This window comes from Phyllobates terribilis, unplaced genomic scaffold (assembly GCF_046119375.1).
Source record: "Phyllobates terribilis strain yellow unplaced genomic scaffold, ASM4611937v1 Scaffold_43__1_contigs__length_10536358, whole genome shotgun sequence".
Classification (NCBI taxonomy): domain Eukaryota; kingdom Metazoa; phylum Chordata; class Amphibia; order Anura; family Dendrobatidae; genus Phyllobates; species Phyllobates terribilis.
Window position 1 is genome coordinate 438,228 of NW_027362803.1, and position 23,250 is coordinate 461,477.

Below are 23,250 nucleotides of genomic sequence, written 5' to 3' on the forward strand. Positions count from 1 at the left end.
TTTCAGCCAATATTTTGGATTTTTGAAAATTTCACTTTTTTGTGAAAATATCCACTAAATGAGGGAATAATATGTGTGAGGGTACCCCAGCAGAGTTCCAAATGTGTGTGGGTAGAATATATATCCCACGGGGGTAAAATTGAAAAAAGTTGAAAACATTTTTTTTTTGGACTTAGTCATTTTTCCGTCGTTTATCAGACTTTCAGATAGGGGAAATGTCAGAGAGCGCTCCAATTTCAGTTCCAGAGCGATTCGCCCAATGAGTCATTGATACTTAGTCGTTTTCAGCCAATTTTCTGAATTTTTGAAAATTTCACTTTTTTGTGAAAATATCCACTAAATGAGGGAATATTATGTGTGAGGGTACCCCAGGAGAGTTCCAAATGTGTGTGGGTAGAATATATATCCCACGGGGGTAAAATTGAAAAAAGTTGAAAACATTTTTTTTTTGGACTGTCATTTTTCCGGCGTTTATCAGACTTTCAGATAGGGCAAATGTCAGTGAGAGTTCCAATTTCAGTTACAGAGCGATTCGCCCAATGATTTTTTGATATTTAGTCGTTTTCAGCCAATTTTCTGGATTTTTGTGAAAATTTCACTTTTTTGTGAAAATATCCACTAAATGAGGGAATAATATGTGTGAGGGTACCCCAGGAGAGTTCCAAATGTGTGTGGGTAGAATATATATCCCACGGGGGTAAAATTGAAAAAAGTTGAAAACATTTTTTTTTTGGACTTAGTCATTTTTCTGGCGTTTATCTGACTTTCAGATAGGGCAAATGTCAGTGAGCGTTCCGATTTCAGTTCCAGAGCGATTCGCCCAATTATTCTTTGATATCTAGTCGTTTTCAGCCAATTTTCTGGATTTTTGAAAATTGTTCTTTTCTGTGAAAATATCCACTAAATGAGGGAATATATGTGTGAGGGTACCCCAGGAGAGTTCCAAATGTGTGTGGGTAGAATATATATCCCACGGGGGTAAAACTGAAAAAAGTTGAAAACATTTTTTTTTTGGACTGTCATTTTTCTGGCGTTTATCTGACTTTCAGATAGGGCAAATGTCAGTGAGCGTTCCGATTTCAGTTCCAGAGCGATTCGCTCAATGATTCTTTGATATTTAGTCGTTTTCAGCCAATTTTCTGGATTTTTGAAAATTTCACTTTTTTGTGAAAATATCCACTAAATGAGGGAATAATATGTGTGAGGGTACCCCAGGAGAGTTCCAAATGTGTGTGGGTAGAATATATATCCCACGGAGTAAAATTGAAAAAAGTTGAAAACATTTTTTTTTTTGACTTAGTCATTTTTCCGGCGTTTATCAGACTTTCAGAAAGTGGAAATGTCAGTGAGCGTTCCGATTTCAGTTCCAGAGCGATTCGCCCAATGAGTCTTTGTTATTTAGTCGTTTTCAGCCAATTTTCTGGATTTTTGAAAATTGTACTTTTTTGTGAAAATATCCACTAAATGAGGGAATAATATGTGTGAGGGTACCCCAGGAGAGTTCCAAATGTGTGTGGGTAGAATATACATCCCACGGGGGTAAAACTGAAAAAAGTTGAAAACATTTTTTTTTTGGACTTAGTCATTTTTCCGACGTTTATCAGACTTTCAGATAGGGGAAATGTCAGTGAGCATTCCGATTTCAGTTCCAGAGCGATTCGCCCAATGAGTCCTTGATATTTAGTCATTTTCAGCCAATTTTCTGGATTTTTTAAAATTTCCCTTTTTTCTGAAAATATCAACTAAATGAGGAAATAATATGTGTGAGGGTACCCCAGGAGAGTTCCAAATGTGTGTGGGTAGAATATATATCCGGCGGGGGTAAAATTGAAAAAAGTTGAAAAAAAAATTTTTTTGGACTTATTCATATTTCTGGCGTTTATCAGACTTTCAGATAGGGGAAATGTCTGTGAGCGTTCTGATTTCAGTTCCAGAGCGATTCGCCCAATGAGTCCTTGATATTTAGTCGTTTTCAGCCAATTTTCTGGATTTTTGAAAATTTCTCTTTTTTGTGAAAATATCAACTAAATGAGGGAATAATATGTGTGAGGGTACCCCAGGAGAGTTCCAAAATGTGTGTGGATAGAATATATATCCGACGGGGGTAATATTGAAAAAAGTTGAAAAATTATTTTTTTTTGCACTTAGTCATTTTTCCGGCGTTTATCAGACTTTCAGATAGGGGAAATGTCAGTGAGCATTCCGATTTCAGTTCCAGAGCGATTCGCCCAATGATTCCTTGATATTAAGTCGTTTGCAGCCAATTTTCTGGATTTTTGAAAATGTCACTTTTTTGTGAAAATATCCACTAAATGAGGGAATAATATGTGTGAGGGTACCCCAGGAGAGTTCCAAATGTGTGTGGGAAGAATATATATCCCACGGGGGTAAAATTGAAAAAAGTTGAAAAAAATTTTTTTTGGACTGTCATTTTTCTGACGTTTTTCTGACTTTCAGATAGGGCAAATGTCAGTGAGCGTTCCGATTTCAGTTCCAGAGCGATTCGCCCAATGATTCTTTGATATTTAGTCGTTTTCAGCCAATTTTCTGGATTTTTGAAAATTTCACTTTTTTTGTGAAAGTATCCACTAAATGAGGGAATAATATGTGTGAGGGTACCCCAGGAGAGTTCCAAATGTGTGTGGGTAGAATATATATCCCACGGGGGTAAAACTGAAAAAAGTTGAAAACATTTTTTTTTGGACTTAGTCATTTTTCTGACGTTTATCAGACTTTCAGATAGGGGAAATGTCAGTGAGCATTCCGATTTCAGTTCCAGAGCGATTCGCCCAATGAGTCCTTGATATTTAGTCGTTTTCAGCCAATTTTCTGGTGTTTTGAAAATGTCACTTTTTTGTGAAAATATCCACTAAATGAGGGAATAATATGTGTGAGGGTACCCCAGGAGAGTTCCAAATGTGTGTGGGAAGAATATATATCCCACGGAGTAAAATTGAAAAAAGTTGAAAACATTTTTTTTTTTGACTTAGTCATTTTTCCGGCGTTTATCAGACTTTCAGAAAGTGGAAATGTCAGTGAGCGTTCCGATTTCAGTTCCAGAGCGATTCGCCCAATGAGTCTTTGTTATTTAGTCGTTTTCAGCCAATTTTCTGGATTTTTGAAAATTGTACTTTTTTGTGAAAATATCCACTAAATGAGGGAATAATATGTGTGAGGGTACCCCAGGAGAGTTCCAAATGTGTGTGGGTAGAATATACATCCCACGGGGGTAAAACTGAAAAAAGTTGAAAACATTTTTTTTTTGGACTTAGTCATTTTTCTGACGTTTATCTGACTTTCAGATAGGGCACATGTCAGTGAGCGTTCCGATTTCAGTTCCAGAGCGATTCGCCCAATGATTCTTTGATATTTAGTCGTTTTCAGACAATTTTCTGGATTTTTTAAAATTTCCCTTTTTTCTGAAAATATCAACTAAATGAGGAAATAATATGTGTGAGGGTACCCCAGGAGAGTTCCAAATGTGTGTGGGTAGAATATATATCCCACGGGGGTAAAATTGAAAAAAGTTGAAAACATTTTTTTTTTGGACTGTCATTTTTCCGGCGTTTATCAGACTTTCAGATAGGGCAAATGTCAGTGAGAGTTCCAATTTCAGTTACAGAGCGATTCGCCCAATGATTTTTTGATATTTAGTCGTTTTCAGCCAATTTTCTGGATTTTTTAAAATTTCCCTTTTTTCTGAAAATATCAACTAAATGAGGAAATAATATGTGTGAGGGTACCCCAGGAGAGTTCCAAATGTGTGTGGGTAGAATATATATCCAGCGGGGGTAAAATTGAAAAAAGTTGAAAAAAAATTTTTTTTGGACTTATTCATATTTCTGGCGTTTATCAGACTTTCAGATAGGGGAAATGTCTGTGAGCGTTCCGATTTCAGTTCCAGAGCGATTCGCCGAATGATGCCTTGATATTGAGTCGTTTGCAGCAGATTTTCTGGATTTTTGAAAATGTCACTTTTTTGTGAAAATATCCACTAAATGAGGGAATAATATGTGTGAGGGTACCCCAGGAGAGTTCCAAATGTGTGTGGGACGAATATATATCCCACGGGGGTAAAATTGAAAAAAGTTGAAAAATTTTTTTTTTCGACTGTCATTTTTCTGGCGTTTTTCTGACTTTCAGATAGGGCATATGTCAGTGAGAGTTCCAATTTCAGTTCCAGAGCGATTCGCCCAATGAGTCCTTGATATTTAGTCGTTTTCAGCCAATATTTTGGATTTTTGAAAATTTCACTTTTTTGTGAAAATATCCACTAAATGAGGGAATATTATGTGTGAGGGTACCCCAGGAGAGTTCCAAATGTGTGTGGGTAGAATATATATCCCACGGGGGTAAAATTGAAAAAAGTTGAAAACATTTTTTTTTTGTACTGTCATTTTTCCGGCGTTTATCAGACTTTCAGATAGGGCAAATGTCAGTGAGAGTTCCAATTTCAGTTCCAGAGCGATTCGCCCAATGAGTCCATGATATTTAATCGTTTTCAGCCAAGTTTCTGGATTTTTGAAAATTACACTTTTTGTGAAAATATCCACTAAATGAGGGAATAATATGTGTGAGGGTACCCCAGGAGAGTTCCAAATGTTTGTGGGTAGAATATATATCCCACGGGGGTAAAATTGAAAAAAGTTGAAGCAATTTTTTTTTTGGACTTAGTCATTTTTCCGGCGTTTATCAGACTTTCAGATAGGGGAAATGTCAGTGAGCGTTCCGATTTCAGTTCCAGAGCGATTCCCCAATGAGTCCTTGATATTTAGTCATTTTCAGCCAATATTTTGGATATTTGAAAATTTTACTTTTTTATGAAAATATCCATTAAATGAGGGAACAATATGTGTGAGGGTACCCCAGGAGAGTTCCAAATGTGCGTGGGTAGAATATATATCCGACGGGGGTAAAATTGAAAAAAGTTGAAAAATTTTTTTTTTGGGACTTAGTCATTTTTCCGACGTTTATCAGACTTTCAGATAGGGGAAATATCAGTGAGCATTCCGATTTCAGTTCCAGAGCGATTCGCCCAATGAGTCCTTGATATTTAGTCGTTTTCAGCCAATTTTCAGGATTTTTGAAAATGTCACTTTTTTGTGAAAATATCCACTAAATGAGGGAATAATATGTGTGAGGGTACCCCAAGAGAGTTCCAAATGTGTGTGGGAAGAATATATATCCCACGGGGGTAAAATTGAAATAAGTTGAAGCAATTTTTTTTTTAGACTTACTCATTTTTCCGGCGTTTATCAGACTTTCAGATAGGGGAAATGTCAGTGAGCGTTCCGATTTCAGTTCCAGAGCGATTCGCCCAATGAGTCCTTGATATTTAGTCGTTTTCAGCCAATATTTTGGATTTTTGAAAATTTCACTTTTTTGTGAAAATATCCACTAAATGAGGGAATAATATGTGTGAGGGTACCCCAGGAGAGTTCCAAATGTGTGTGGGTAGAATATATATCCCACCGGGGTAAAATTGAAAAAAGTTGAAACATTTTTTTTTTTGGACTTAGTCATTTTTCCGGCGTTTATCAGACGTTCAGATAGGGGAAATGTCAGTCAGCGTTCCGATTTCAGTTCCAGAGCGATTCGCCAATGAGTCCTTGATATTTAGTCGTTTTCAGCCAATTTTCAGGATTTTTGAAAATGTCACTTTTTTGTGAAAATATCCACTAAATGAGGGAATAATATGTGTGAGGGTACCCCAGGAGAGTTCCAAATGTGTGTGGGTAGAATATATATCCCAAAGGGGGTAAAATTGAAAAAAGTTGAAACATTTTTTTTTTTTTACTTAGTCATTTATCCGCTGTTTATCAGACTTTCAGAAAGTGGAAATGTCAGTGAGCATTCCGATTTCAGTTCCAGAGCGATTCGCCCAATGAGTCCTTGATATTTAGTCGTTTTCAGCCAATTTTCTGGATTTTTGAAAATTTCACTTTTTTGTGAAAATATCCACTAAATGAGGGAATAATATGTGTGAGGGTACCCCAGGAGAGTTCCAAATGTTTGTGGGTAGAATATATATCCCACGGGGGTAAAATTGAAAAAAGTTGAAGCAATTTTTTTTTTGGACTTAGTCATTTTTCCGGCGTTTATCAGACTTTCAGATAGGGGAAATGTCAGTGAGCGTTCCGATTTCAGTTCCAGAGCGATTCGCCCAATGAGTCCTTGATATTTAGTCGTTTTCAGCCAATATTTTGGATTTTTGAAAATTTCACTTTTTTGTGAAAATATCCACTAAATGAGGGAATAATATGTGTGAGGGTACCCCAGGAGAGTTCCAAATGTGTGTGGGTAGAATATATATCCCACGGGGGTAAAACTGAAAAAAGTTGAAAGCATTTTTTTTTTGGACTTAGTCATTTTTCTGACGTTTATCAGACTTTCAGATAGGGGAAATGTCAGTGAGCATTCCGATTTCAGTTCCAGAGCGATTCGCCCAATGAGTCCTTGATATTTAGTCGTTTTCAGAAAATTTTCTTGATTTTTGAAAATGTCACTTTTTTGTGGAAATATCCACTAAATGAGGGAATAATATGTGTGAGGGTACCCCAGGAGAGTTCCAAATGTGTGTGGGAAGAATATATATCCCACGGGGGTAAAATTGAAAAAAGTTGAAAAAAAATTTTTTTGGACTGTCATTTTTCCGGCGTTTATCAGACTTTCAGATAGGGGAAATGTCAGTGAGCGTTCCGATTTCAGTTCCAGAGCGATTCGCCCAATGAGTCCTTGATATTTAATCGTTTTCAGCCAAGTTTCTGGATTTTTGAAAATTACACTTTTTGTGAAAATATCCACTAAATGAGGGAGTAATATGTGTGAGGGTACCCCAGGAGAGTTCCAAATGTTTGTGGGTAGAATATATATCCCACGGGGGTAAAATTGAAAAAAGTTGAAGCAATTTTTTTTTTGGACTTAGTCATTTTTCCGGCGTTTATCAGACATTCAGATAGGGGAAATGTCAGTGAGCGTTCCGATTTCAGTTCCAGAGCGATTCGACCAATGAGTCCTTGATATTTAGTCGTTTTCAGCCAATTTTCTGGATTTTTGAAAATTTCACTTTTTTGTGAAAATATCCAGTAAATGAGGGAATAATATGTGTGAGGGTACCCCAGGAGAGTTCCAAATGTGTGTGGGTAGAATATATATTCCACCAGGGTAAAATTGAAAAAAGGTGAAAAAATTTTTTTTTGGACTTAGTCATTTTTCCGGCGTTTATCAGACTTTCAGATAGGGGAAAAGTCAGTGAGCGTTCCGATTTAAGTTCCAGAGCGAATCGACCAATGAGTCTTTGATATTTAGTCGTTTTCAGCCAATTTTCTGGATTTTTGAAAATTTCACTTTTTTGTGAAAATATCCACTAAATGAGGGAATAATATGTGTGAGGGTACCCCAGGAGAGTTGCAAATGTGTGTGGGTAGAATATATATCCCACGGGGGTAAAACTGAAAAAAGTTGAAAACATTTTTTTTTTGGACTTAGTGATTTTTCTGACGTTTATCAGACTTTCAGATAGGGGAAATGTCAGTGAGCATTCCGATTTCAGTTCCAGAGCGATTTGCCCAATGAGTCCTTGATATTTAGTCTTTTCAGCCAATTTTCTGGATTTTTGAAAATTTCTCTTTTTTGTGAAAAAATCAACTAAATGAGGAAATAATATGTGTGAGGGTACGCCAGGAGAGTTCCAAATGTTTGTGGGTAGAATATATATCCCACGGGGGTAAAATTGAAAAAAGTTGAAAAATTATTTTTTTTTGCACTTAGTCATTTTTCCAGCGTTTATCAGACTTTCAGATAGGGGAAATGTCAGTGAGCATTCCGATTTCAGTTCCAGAGCGATTCGCCCAATGATTCCTTGATAATTATTCGTTTGCAGCCAATTTTCTGGATTTTTGAAAATTTCACTTTTTTGTGAAAATATCCACTAAATGAGGGAATAATATGTGTGAGGGTAACCCAGGAGAGTTCCAAATGTGTGTTGGTAGAATATTTATCCCGCAGGGGTAAAATTGAAAAAAGTTGAAAAAATGTTTTTTTGGACTGTCATTTTTCCGGCGTTTATCAGACTTTCAGATAGGGGAAATGTCAGTGAGCGTTCTGATTTCAGTTCCAGAGCGATTCGCCCAATGAGTCCTTGATATTTAGTCGTTTTCAGCCAATATTTTGGATTTTTGAAAATTTCACTTTTTTGTGAAAATATCCACTAAATGAGGGAATAATATGTGTGAGGGTACCCCAGGAGAGTTCCAAATGTGTGTGGGTAGTATATATATCCCACGGGGGTAAAATTGAAAAAAGTTGAAAAAAAATTTTTTTTGGACTTAGTCATTTTTCTGGCATTTATCAAACTTTCAGAAAGTGGAAATGTCAGTGAGCGTTCCGATTTCAGTTCCAGAGCGATTCGCCGAATGAGTCCTTGATATTTAGTCGTTTTCAGCCAACTTTCTGGATTTTTGAAAATTTCTCTTTTTTTTGAAAATATCAGCTAAATGAGGGAATAATATTTGTGAGGGTACCCCAGGAGAGTTCCAAATGTGTGTGGGTAGAATATGTATCCCACGGGGGTAAAATTGAAAAAAGTTGAAAAATTATATTTTTTTGCACTTAGTCATTTTTCCGGCATTTATCAGACTTTCAGATAGGGGAAATGTCAGTGAGCATTCCGATTTCAGTTCCAGAGCGATTCGCCCAATGATTTCTAGATATTTAGTCGTTTGCAGTCAATTTTCTGGATTTTTGAAAATTTCACTTTTTTGTGAAAATATCCACTAAATGAGGGAATAATATGTGTGAAGGTACCCCAGGAGAGTTCCAAATGTGTGTGGGTAGAATATATATTCCACCAGGGTAAAATTGAAAAAAGTTGAAAAATTTTTTTTTTGGACTTAGTCATTTTTCCGGCGTTTATCAGACTTTCAGATAGGGGAAAAGTCAGTGAGCGTTCCGATTTAAGTTCCAGAGCGAATCGACCAATGAGTCTTTGATATTTAGTCGTTTTCAGCCAATTTTCTGGATTTTTGAAAATTTCACTTTTTTGTGAAAATATCCACTAAATGAGGCAATAATATGTGTGAGGGTACCCCAGGAGAGTTCCAAATGTGTGTGGGAAGAATATATATCCCACGGGGGTAAAACTGAAAAAAGTTGAAAAAAAATTTTTTTGGACTGTCATTTTTCCAGCGTTTATCAGACTTTCAGATAGGGGAAATGTCAGTGAGCGTTCCGATTTCAGTTCCAGAGCGATTCGCCCAATGAGTCCTTGATATTTAATCGTTTTCAGCCAAGTTTCTGGATTTTTGAAAATTACACTTTTTGTGAAAATATCCACTAAATGAGGGAATAATATGTGTGAGGGTACCCCAGGAGAGTTCCAAATGTTTGTGGGTAGTATATATATCCCACGGGGGTAAAATTGAAAAAAGTTGAAAAAAAATTTTTTTTGGACTTAGTCATTTTTCTGGCGTTTATCAAACTTTCAGAAAGTGGAAATGTCAGTGAGCGTTCCGATTTCAGTTCCAGAGCGATTCGCCGAATGAGTCCTTGATATTTAGTCGTTTTCAGCCAACTTTCTGGATTTTTGAAAATTTCTCTTTTTTGTGAAAATATCAGCTAAATGAGGGAATAATATGTGTGAGGGTACCCCAGGAGAGTTCCAAATGTGTGTGGGTAGAATATATATCCCACGGGGTTAAAATTGAAAAAAGTTGAAAAATTATATTTTTTTGCACTTAGTCATTTTTCCGGCATTTATCAGACTTTCAGATAGGGGAAATGTCAGTGAGCATTCCGATTTCAGTTCCAGAGCGATTCGCCCAATGATTTCTAGATATTTAGTCGTTTGCAGTCAATTTTCTGGATTTTTGAAAATTTCACTTTTTTGTGAAAATATCCACTAAATGAGGGAATAATATGTGTGAAGGTACCCCAGGAGAGTTCCAAATGTGTGTGGGTAGAATATATATTCCACCAGGGTAAAATTGAAAAAAGTTGAAAAATTTTTTTTTTGGACTTAGTCATTTTTCCGGCGTTTATCAGACTTTCAGATAGGGGAAAAGTCAGTGAGCGTTCCGATTTAAGTTCCAGAGCGAATCGACCAATGAGTCTTTGATATTTAGTCGTTTTCAGCCAATTTTCTGGATTTTTGAAAATTTCACTTTTTTGTGAAAATATCCACTAAATGAGGCAATAATATGTGTGAGGGTACCCCAGGAGAGTTCCAAATGTGTGTGGGAAGAATATATATCCCACGGGGGTAAAACTGAAAAAAGTTGAAAAAAAATTTTTTTGGACTGTCATTTTTCCAGCGTTTATCAGACTTTCAGATAGGGGAAATGTCAGTGAGCGTTCCGATTTCAGCTCCAGAGCGATTCGCCCAATGAGTCCTTGATATTTAATCGTTTTCAGCCAAGTTTCTGGATTTTTGAAAATTACACTTTTTGTGAAAATATCCACTAAATGAGGGAATAATATGTGTGAGGGTACCCCAGGAGAGTTCCAAATGTTTGTGGGTAGTATATATATCCCACGGGGGTAAAATTGAAAAAAGTTGAAAAAAAATTTTTTTTGGACTTAGTCATTTTTCTGGCGTTTATCAAACTTTCAGAAAGTGGAAATGTCAGTGAGCGTTCCGATTTCAGTTCCAGAGCGATTCGCCGAATGAGTCCTTGATATTTAGTCGTTTTCAGCCAACTTTCTGGATTTTTGAAAATTTCTCTTTTTTGTGAAAATATCAGCTAAATGAGGGAATAATATGTGTGAGGGTACCCCAGGAGAGTTCCAAATGTGTGTGGGTAGAATATATATCCCACGGGGTTAAAATTGAAAAAAGTTGAAAAATTATATTTTTTTGCACTTAGTCATTTTTCCGGCATTTATCAGACTTTCAGATAGGGGAAATGTCAGTGAGCATTCCGATTTCAGTTCCAGAGCGATTCGCCCAATGATTTCTTGATATTTAGACGTTTGCAGTCAATTTTCTGGATTTTTGAAAATTTCACTTTTTTGTGAAAATATCCACTAAATGAGGGAATAATATGTGTGAGGGTACCCCAGGAGAGTTCCAAATGTGTGTGGGTAGAATATATATTCCACCAGGGTAAAATTGAAAAAAGGTGAAAAAATTTTTTTTTGGACTTAGTCATTTTTCCGGCGTTTATCAGACTTTCAGATAGGGGAAAAGTCAGTGAGCGTTCCGATTTAAGTTCCAGAGCGAATCGACCAATGAGTCTTTGATATTTAGTCGTTTTCAGCCAATTTTCTGGATTTTTGAAAATTTCACTTTTTTGTGAAAATATCCACTAAATGAGGGAATAATATGTGTGAGGGTACCCCAGGAGAGTTGCAAATGTGTGTGGGTAGAATATATATCCCACGGGGGTAAAACTGAAAAAAGTTGAAAACATTTTTTTTTTGGACTTAGTGATTTTTCTGACGTTTATCAGACTTTCAGATAGGGGAAATGTCAGTGAGCATTCCGATTTCAGTTCCAGAGCGATTTGCCCAATGAGTCCTTGATATTTAGTCTTTTCAGCCAATTTTCTGGATTTTTGAAAATTTCTCTTTTTTGTGAAAAAATCAACTAAATGAGGAAATAATATGTGTGAGGGTACCCCAGGAGAGTTCCAAATGTTTGTGGGTAGAATATATATCCCACGGGGGTAAAATTGAAAAAAGTTGAAAAATTATTTTTTTTTGCACTTAGTCATTTTTCCAGCGTTTATCAGACTTTCAGATAGGAGAAATGTCAGTGAGCATTCCGATTTCAGTTCCACAGCGATTCGCCCAATGAGTCCTTGATATTTAGTCGTTTTCAGCCAATTTTCTGGATTTTTGAAAATTTCACTTTTTTGTGAAAATATCCACTAAATGAGGGAATAATATGTGTGAGGGTACCCCAGGAGAGTTCCAAATGTGTGTGGGTAGAATATATATCCCACGGGGTAAAATTGAAAAAAGTTGAAAAATTTTTTTTTTGGACTTAGTTATTTCTCCGGCGTTTATCAGACTTTCAGATAGGGGAAATGTCAGTGAGCGTTCCGATTTCAGTTCCAGAGCGATTCGCCCAAGAGTCCTTGATATTTAGTCGTTTTCAGCCAATATTTTGGATTTTTGAAAATTTCACTTTTTTGTGAAAATATCCACTAAATGAGGGAATAATATGTGTGAGGGTACCCCAGGAGAGTTCCAAATGTGTTTGGGTAGAATATATATCCCACCGGGGTAAAATTGAAAAAAGTTGAAAAAAATTTCTTTTTGGACTTAGTCATTTTTCCGGCGTTTATCAAACTTTCAGATAGGGGAAATGTCAGTGAGCGTTCCGATTTCAGTTCCAGAGCGATTCGCCCAATGAGTTCTTGATGTTTAATCATTTTCAGGCAATTTTCTGGATTTTTGAAAATTACACTTTTTTGTGAAAATATCCACTAAATGAGGGAATAATATGTGTGAGGGTAACCCAGGAGAGTTCCAAATGTGTGTGGGTAGAATATATATCCCACCGGGGTAAAATTGAAAAAAGTTGAAAAATTTTTTTTTTGGACTTAGTCATTTTTCTGGCGTTTATCAGACTTTCAGATAGGGGAAATGTCAGTGAGCATTCTGATTTCAGTTCCAGAGCGATTCGCCCGATGAGTCCTTGATACCTAGTCGTTTTCAGCCAATATTTTGGATTTTTGAAAATTTCACTTTTTTGTGAAAATATCCACTAAATGAGGGAATAATATGTGTGAGGGTACCCCAGGAGAGTTCTAAATGTTTGTGGGTAGAATATATATCCCACGGGGGTAAAATTGAAAAAAGTTGAAAAATTTTTTTTTTTTGGACTTAGTCATTTTTCCGGCGTTTATCAGACTTTCAGATAGGGGAAATGTCAGTGAGCGCTCCGATTTCAGTTTCAGAGCGATTCGACCAATGAGTCCTTGATATTTAGTCGTTTTCAGCCAATATTTTGGATTTTTGAAAATTTTACTTTTTTGTGAAAATATCCACTAAATGAGGGAACAATATGTGTGAGGGTACCCCAGGAGAGTTCCAAATGTGCGTGGGTAGAATATATATCCCACCGGGGTAAAATTGAAAAAAGTTGAAACATTTTTTTTTTTGGACTTAGTCATTTTTCCGGCGTTTATCAGACGTTCAGATAGGGGAAATGTCAGTGAGCGTTCCGATTTAAGTTCCAGAGCGATTCGACCAATGAGTCCTTGATATTTAGTCGTTTTCAGCCAATTTTCTGGATTTTTGAAAATTTCACTTTTTTGTGAAAATATCCACTAAATGAGGGAATAATATGTGTGAGGGTACCCCAGGAGAGTTCCAAATGTGTGTGGGTAGAATATATATCCCACGGGGGTAAAACTGAAAAAAGTTGAAAACATTTTTTTTTTGGACTTAGTCATTTTTCTGACGTTTATCAGACTTTCAGATAGGGGAAATGTCAGTGAGCATTCCGATTTCAGTTCCAGAGCGATTCGCCCAATGAGTCCTTGATATTTAGTCGTTTTCAGCCAATTTTCTGGATTTTTGAAAATGTCACTTTTTTGTGAAAATATCCACTAAATGAGGGAATAATATGTGTGAGGGTACCCCAGGAGAGTTCCAAATGTGTGTGGGAAGAATATATATCCCACGGGGGTAAAATTGAAAAAAGTTGAAAAAAAATTTTTTTGGACTGTCATTTTTCCGGCGCTTATCAGACTTTCAGATAGTGGAAATGTCAGTGAGCGTTCCGATTTCAGTTCCAGAGCGATTCGCCCAATGAGTCCTTGATATTTAATCGTTTTCAGCCAAGTTTCTGGATTTTTGAAAATTACACTTTTTGTGAAAATATCCACTAAATGAGGGAGTAATATGTGTGAGGGTACCCCAGGAGAGTTCCAAATGTTTGTGGGTAGAATATATATCCCACGGGGGTAAAATTGAAAAAAGTTGAAGCAATTTTTTTTTTGGACTTAGTCATTTTTCCGGCGTTTATCATACGTTCAGATAGGGGAAATGTCAGTGAGCGTTCCGATTTCAGTTCCAGAGCGATTCGACCAATGAGTCCTTGATATTTAGTCGTTTTCAGCCAATTTTCTGGATTTTTGAAAATTTCACTTTTTTGTGAAAATATCCACTAAATGAGGGAATAATATGTGTGAGGGTACCCCAGGAGAGTTCCAAATGTGTGTGGGTAGAATATATATCCCACGGGGGTAAAACTGAAAAAAGTTGAAAGCATTTTTTTTTTGGACTTAGTCATTTTTCTGACGTTTATCAGACTTTCAGATAGGGGAAATGTCAGTGAGCATTCCGATTTCAGTTCCAGAGCGATTCGCCCAATGAGTCCTTGATATTTAGTCGTTTTCAGCCAATTTTCTGGATTTTTGAAAATGTCACTTTTTTGTGAAAATATCCACTAAATGAGGGAATAATATGTGTGAGGGTACCCCAGGAGAGTTCCAAATGTGTGTGGGAAGAATATATATCCCACGGGGGTAAAATTGAAAAAAGTTGAAAAAAAATTTTTTTGGACTGTCATTTTTCCGGCGCTTATCAGACTTTCAGATAGTGGAAATGTCAGTGAGCGTTCCGATTTCAGTTCCAGAGCGATTCGCCCAATGAGTCCTTGATATTTAATCGTTTTCAGCCAAGTTTCTGGATTTTTGAAAATTACACTTTTTGTGAAAATATCCACTAAATGAGGGAGTAATATGTGTGAGGGTACCCCAGGAGAGTTCCAAATGTTTGTGGGTAGAATATATATCCCACGGGGGTAAAATTGAAAAAAGTTGAAGCAATTTTTTTTTTGGACTTAGTCATTTTTCCGGCGTTTATCATACGTTCAGATAGGGGAAATGTCAGTGAGCGTTCCGATTTCAGTTCCAGAGCGATTCGACCAATGAGTCCTTGATATTTAGTCGTTTTCAGCCAACTTTCTGGATTTTTGAAAATTTCTCTTTTTTGTGAAAATATCAGCTAAATGAGGGAATAATATGTGTGAGGGTACCCCAGGAGAGTTCCAAATGTGTGTGGGTAGAATATATATCCCACGGGGGTAAAATTGAAAAAAGTTGAAAAATTATATTTTTTTGCACTTAGTCATTTTTCCGGCATTTATCAGACTTTCAGATAGGGGAAATGTCAGTGAGCATTCCGATTTCAGTTCCAGAGCGATTCGCCCAATGATTTCTTGATATTTAGTCGTTTGCAGTCAATTTTCTGGATTTTTGAAAATTTCACTTTTTTGTGAAAATATCCACTAAATGAGGGAATAATATGTGTGAGGGTACCCCAGGAGAGTTCCAAATGTGTGTGGGTAGAATATATATTCCACCAGGGTAAAATTGAAAAAAGGTGAAAAAATTTTTTTTTGGACTTAGTCATTTTTCCGGCGTTTATCAGACTTTCAGATAGGGGAAAAGTCAGTGAGCGTTCCGATTTAAGTTCCAGAGCGAATCGACCAATGAGTCTTTGATATTTAGTCGTTTTCAGCCAATTTTCTGGATTTTTGAAAATTTCACTTTTTTGTGAAAATATCCACTAAATGAGGGAATAATATGTGTGAGGGTACCCCAGGAGAGTTCCAAATGTGTGTGGGTAGAATATATATACCACCGGGGTAAAATTGAATAAAGTTGAAAAATTTTTTTTTGGGACTTAGTCATTTTTCCGGCGTTTATCAGACTTTCAGATAGGGGAAATGTCAGTGAGCATTCCGATTTCAGTTCCAGAGCGATTTGCCCAATGAGTCCTTGATATTTAGTCGTTTTCAGCCAATATTTTGGATTTTTGAAAATTTCACTTTTTTGTGAAAATATCCACTAAATGAGGGAATAATATGTGTGAGGGTACCCCAGGAGAGTTCCAAATGTGTGTGGGTAGTATATATATCCCACGGGGGTAAAATTGAAAAAAGTTGAAAAAAAATTTTTTTTGGACTTAGTCATTTTTCTGGCATTTATCAAACTTTCAGAAAGTGGAAATGTCAGTGAGCGTTCCGATTTCAGTTCCAGAGCGATTCGCCCAATGAGTTCTTGATGTTTAATCATTTTCAGGCAATTTTCTGGATTTTTGAAAATTACACTTTTTTGTGAAAATATCCACTAAATGAGGGAATAATATGTGTGAGGGTAACCCAGGAGAGTTCCAAATGTGTGTGGGTAGAATATATATCCCACCGGGGTAAAATTGAAAAAAGTTGAAAAATTTTTTTTTTGGACTTAGTCATTTTTCTGGCGTTTATCAGACTTTCAGATAGGGGAAATGTCAGTGAGCGCTCCGATTTCAGTTTCAGAGCGATTCGACCAATGAGTCCTTGATATTTAGTCGTTTTCAGCCAATTTTCTAGATTTTTGAAAATTTCACTTTTTTGTGAAAATATCCACTAAATGAGGGAATAATATGTGTGAGGGTATCCCCAGGAGAGTTACAAATGTGTGTGGGTAGAATATATATCCCACGGGGGTAAAATTGAAAAAAGTTGAAAAAAAATTTTTTTTGGACTGTCATTTTTCCAGCGTCTATCAGACTTTCAGATAGGAGAAATGTCAGTGAGCGTTCCGATTTCAGTTCCAGAGCGATTCGCCCAATGAGTCCTTGATATTTAATCATTTTCAGGCAATTTTCTGGATTTTTGAAAATTACACTTTTTTGGGAAAATATCCACTAAATGAGGGAATAATATGTGTGAGGGTACCCCAGGAGAGTTCCTAATGTGTGTTGGTAGAATATATATCCCGCGGGGGTAAAATTGAAAAAAGTTGAAAAAAAATTTTTTGGGACTGTCATTTTTCCGGCGTTTATCAGACTTTCAGATAGGGGAAATGTCAGTGAGCGTTCCGATTTCAGTTCCAGAGCGATTCGCCCAATGAGTCCTTGATATTTAGTCGTTTTCAGCCAATATTTTGGATTTTTGAAAATTTCACTTTTTTGTGAAAATATCCACTAAATGAGGGAATAATATGTGTGAGGGTACCCCAGGAGAGTTCCAAATGTGTGTGGGTAGAATATATATCACACGTGGGTAAAATTGAAAAAAGTTGAAAAATTTTTTTTTTTGGACTTAGTCATTTTTCCGGCGTTTTTTCAACTTTTTTCAATTTTACCCTGGTGGAATATATATTCTACCCACACACATTTGGAACTCTCCTGGGGTACCCTCACACATATTATTCCCTCATTTAGCTGATATTTTCACAAAAAGAGAAATTTTCAAAAATCCAGAAAGTTGGCTGAAAACGACTAAATATCAAGGACTCATTCGGCGAATCGCTCTGGAACTGAAATCGGAACGCTCACTGACATTTCCACTTTCTGAAAGTTTGATAAACGCCAGAAAAATGACTAAGTCCAAAAAAAATTTTTTTTCAACTTTTTTCAATTTTACCCCCGTGGGATATATATACTACCCACACACATTTGGAACTCTCCTGGGGTACCCTCACACATATTATTCCCTCATTTATTGGATATTTTCACAAAAAAGTGAAATTTTCAAAAATCCAAAATATTGGCTGAAAACGACTAAATATCAAGGACTCATTGGGCGAATCGCTCTGGAACTGAAATCGGAATGCTCTCTGACATTTCCCCTATCTGAAAGTGTGATAAACGCCAGAAAAATGACTAAATCCAAAAAAAAATTTTTTTCAACTTTTTTCAATTTTACCCCGGTGGGATATATATTCTACCCACACACATTTGGAACTCTCCTGGGGTACCCTCACACATATTATTCCCTCATTTAGTGTATATTTTCACAAAAAAGTGAAATTTTCAAAAATCCAAAATATTGGCTGAAAACGACTAAATATCAAGGACTCATTCGGCGAATCGCTCTGGAACTGAAATCGGAATGCTCACTGACATTTCCACTTTCTGAAAGTCTGATAAACGCCAGAAAAATGACTAAATCCAAAAAAAAATTTTTTTCAACTTTTTTCAATTTTACCCCGGTGGGATATATATTCTACCCAAACACATTTGGAACTCTCCTGGGGTACCCTCAAACATATTATTCCCTCATTTAGTGGATATTTTCACAAAAAAGAGAAATTTTCAAAAATCCAGAAAGTTGGCTGAAAACGACTAAATATCAAGGACTCATTGGGCGAATCGCTCTGGAACTGAAATCGGAATGCTCACTGACATTTCCCCTATCTGAAAGTCTGATAAACGCCAGAAAAATGACTAAGTCCAAAAAAAAAATTTTTCAACTTTTTTCAATTTTACCCCGGTGGGATATATATTCTACCCACACACATTTGGAACTCTCCTGGGGTACCCTCACACATATTATTCCCTCATTTAGTGGATATTTTCACAAAAAAGTAAAATTTTCAAAAATCCAAAATATTGGCTGAAAACGACTAAATATCAAGGACTCATTGGGCGAATCACTCTGGAACTGAAATCGGAACGCTCACTGACATTTCCCCTATCTGAAAGTCTGATAAACGCCAGAAAAATGACTAAGTCCAAAAAAAATAATTTTTCAACTTTTTTCAATTTTACCCCCGTGGGATATATATTCTACCCACACACATTTGGAACTCTCCTGGGGTACCCTCACACATTTTATTCCCTCATTTAGCTGATATTTCCACAAAAAAGAGAAATTTTCAAAAATCCAGAAAGTTGGCTGAAAACGACTAAATATCAAGGACTCATTCGGCGAATCGCTCTGGAACTGAAATCGGAATGCTCACTGACATTTCCACTTTCTGAAAGTCTGATAAACGCCAGAAAAATGACTAAGTCCAAAAAACAAAATTTTTCAACTTTTTTCAATTTTACCCCCGTGGGATATATATTCTACCCACACACATTTGCAACTCTCCTGGGGTACCCTCACACATATTATTCCCTCATTTAGTGGATATTTTCACAAAAAAGTGAAATTTTCAAAAATCCAGAAAATTGGCTGAAAACGACTAAATATCAAGGACTCATTGGGCGAATCGCTCTGGAACTGAAACTGGAGCGCTCTCTGACATTTCCCCTATCTGAAAGTCTGATAAACGCCGGAAAAATGTCTAAGTCCAAAAAAAAATTTTTTTCAACTTTTTTCAATTTTACCCCGGTGGGATATATATTCTAAACAACACACATTTGGAACTCTCCTGGGGTACCCTCACACATATTATTCCCTCATTTAGTGGATATTTTCACAAAAAAGTGAAATTTTCAAAAATCCAAAATATTGGCTGAAAATGACTAAATATCAAGGACTCATTGGGCAAATCGCTCTGGAACTGAAATCGGAACGCTCACTGACATTTCCCCTATCTGAAAGTCTGATAAACGCCGGAAAAATGACAATCCACAAAAAATTTTTTTTCAACTTTTTTCAATTTTTCCCCGGTGGGATATATATTCTACCTAAACACATTTGGAACTCTCCTGGGGTACCCTCACACATATTATTCCCTCATTTAGTCGATATTTTCACAAAAAAGTGAAATTTTCAAAAATCCAAAATATTGGCTGAAAACGACTAAATATCAAGGACTCATTGGGCGAATCGCTCTGGAACTGAAATCGGAACGCTCACTGACATTTCCCCTATACTGAAAGTCTGATAAACGCCGGAAAAATGACAGTCCAAAAAAAATTTTTTTTCAACTTTTTTCAATTTTACCCCCGCGGGATATATATTCTACCAACACACATTTGGAACGCTCCTGGGGTACCCTCAGACATATTATTCCCTCATTTAGTGGATATTTTCACAAAAAAGTGTAATTTTCAAAAATCCAGAAAATTGCCTGAAAATGATTAAATATCAAAAACTCATTGGTCAAATCGCTCTGGAACTTAAATCGGAACGCTCACTGACATTTCCCCTATCTGAAAGTCTGATAAACGCCGGAAAAATGACTAAGTCCAAAAAAAAATTGTTTTCAACTTTTTTCAGTTTTACCCCCGTGGGATATATATTCTACCCACACACATTTGCAACTCTCCTGGGGTACCCTCACACATATTATTCCCTCATTTAGTGGATATTTTCACAAAAAAGCGAAATTTTCAAAAATCCAGAAAATTGGCTGAAAACGACTAAATATCAAGGACTCATTGGGCGAATCGCTCTGGAACTGAAACTGGAGCGCTCACTGACATTTCCCCTATCTGAAAGTCTGATAAACGCCGGAAAAATGTCTAAGTCCAAAAAAAATTTTTTTTCAACTTTTTTCAATTTTACCCCGGTGGGATATATATTCTAAACAACACACATTTGGAACTCTCCTGGGGTACCCTCACACATATTATTCCCTCATTTAGTGGATATTTTCACAAACAAGTGAAATTTTCAAAAATCCAAAATATTGGCTGAAAACGACTAAATATCAAGGACTCATTGGGCAAATCGCTCTGGAACTGAAATCGGAACGCTCACTGACATTTCTCCTATCTGAAAGTCTGATAAACGCCGGAAAAATGACTAAGTCCCAAAAAAAATTGCTTCAACTTTTTTCAATTTTACCCCGGTGGGATATATATTCTACCCACACACATTTGGAACTCTCCTGGGGTACCCTCACACATATTATTCCCTCATTTAGTGGATATTTTCACAAAAAAGTGAAATTTTCAAAAATCCAGAAAATTGGCTGAAAACGACTAAATATCAAGGACTCATGGGGCGAATCGCTCTGAAACTGAAATCGGAATGCTCACTGACATTTCCACTTTCTGAAAGTCTGATAAACGCCGGAAAAATGACTAAGTCAAAAAAAAAAATGTTTTCAACTTTTTTCAATTTTACCCCCGTGGGATATATATTCTACCCACACACATTTGGAACTCTCCTGGGGTACCCTCACACATATTATTCCCTCATTTAGTGGATATTTTCACAAAAAAGTGAAATTTTCAAAAATCCAGAAAATTGGCTGAAAACGACTAAATATCAAAGAATCATTGGGCAAATCGCTCTGGAACTGAAATCGGAACGCTCACTGACATTTGCCCTATCTGAAAGTCAGATAAATGCCAGAAAAATGACAGTCCAAAAAAAAAAATTTTCAACTTTTTTCAATTTTACCCCCGTGGGATATATATTCTACCCACACACATTTGGAATTCTCCTGGGGTACCCTCACACATATTATTCCCTCATTTAGTGGATATTTTCACAAAAAAGTGACATTTTCAAAAATCCTGAAAATTGGCTGAAAACGACTAAATATCAAGGACTCATTGGGCGAATCGCTCTGGAACTGAAATCGGAATGCTCACTGACATTTCCCCTATCTGAAAGTCGGATAAACGTCGGAAAAATGACTAAGTCAAAAAAAAAAATGTTTTCAACTTTTTTCAATTTTACCCCCGTGGGATATATATTCTACCCACACACATTTGGAACTCTCCTGGGGTACCCTCACACATAATATTCCCTCATTTAGTGGATATTTTCACAAAAAATTGAAATTTTCAAAAATCCAAAATATTGGCTGAAAACGACTAAATATCAAGGACTCATTGGGCGAATCGCTCTGGAACTGAAATTGGAACTCTCACTGACATTTGCCCTATCAGAAAGTCAGAAAAACGCAGGAAAAATGACAGTCCAAAAAAAAATTTTTTCAACTTTTTTCAATTTTACCCCCGTGGAATATATATTCTTCCCACACACATTTGGAACTCTCCTGGGGTACCCTCACACATATTATTCCCTCATTTAGTGGATATTTTCACAAAAAAGTGACATTTTCAAAAATCCAGAAAATTGGCTGCAAACGACTTAATATCAAGGAATCATTCGGCGAATCACTCTGGAACTGAAATCGGAATGCTCACTGACATTTCCCCTATCTGAAAGTCTGATAAACGCCGGAAAAATGACTAAGTGCAAAAAAAAATAATTTTTCAACTTTTTTCAATTTTACCCCCGTGGGATATATATTCTACCCACACACATTTGGAACTCTCCTGGGGTACCCTCACACATATTATTCCCTGATTTAGTTGATATTTTCACAAAAAAGAGATATTTTCAAAAATCCAGAAAATTGGCTTAAAACGACTAAATATCAAGGACTCATTCGGCGAATCGCTCTGGAACTGAAATCGGAATGCTCACAGACATTTCCCCTATCTGAAAGTCTGATAAACGCCAGAAATATGAATAAGTCCAAAAAAAATTTTTTTTCAACTTTTTTCAATTTTACCCCCGCTGGATATATATTCTACCCACACACATTTGGAACTCTCCTGGGGTACCCTCACACATATTATTTCCTCATTTAGTTGAAATTTTCAGAAAAAAGGGAAATTTTAAAAAATCCAGAAAATTGGCTGAAAATGACTAAATATCAAGGACTCATTGGGCGAATCGCTCTGGAACTGAAATCGGAATGCTCACTGACATTTCCCCTATCTGAAAGTCTGATAAACGTCAGAAAAATGACTAAGTCCAAAAAAAAAATGTTTTAAACTTTTTTCAATTTTACCCCCGTGGGATATATATTCTACCCACACACATTTGGAACTCTCCTGGGGTACCCTCACACATATTATTCCCTCATTTAGTGGATATTTTCACAAAAAAGTGAAATTTTCAAAAATCCAGAAAATTGGCTGAAAACGACTAAATATCAAAGAATCATTGAGCGAATCGCTCTGGAACTGAAATCGGAACGCTCACTGACATTTGCCCTATCTGAAAGTCAGAAAAACGACAGAAAAATGACAGTCCAAAAAAAAATTTTTTCAACTTTTTTCAATTTTACCCCCGTGGGATATATATTCTTCCCACACACATTTGGAACTCTCCTGGGGTACCCTCACACATATTATTCCCTCATTTAGTGGATATTTTCACAAAAAAGTGACATTTTCAAAAATCCAGAAAATTGGCTGCAAACGACTAAATATCAAAGAATCATTGGGCGAATCTCTCTGGAACTGAAATCGGAATGCTCACTGACATTTCCCCTATCTGAAAGTCTGATAAACACCGGAAAAATGACTAAGTGCAAAAAAAAATAATTTTTCAACTTTTTTCAATTTTACCCCCGTCGGATATATATTCTACCCACGCACATTTGGAACTCTCCTGGGGTACCCTCACACATATTATTCCCTCATTTAGTTGATATTTTCACAAAAAAGTGAAATTTTCAAAAATCCAGAAAATTGGCTGAAAACGACTAAATATCAAAGAATCATTGGGCGAATCGCTCTGGAACTGAAATCGGAACGCTCACTGACATGTGCCCTATCTGAAAGTCAGATAAACGCCAGAAAAATGACAGTCCAAAAAAA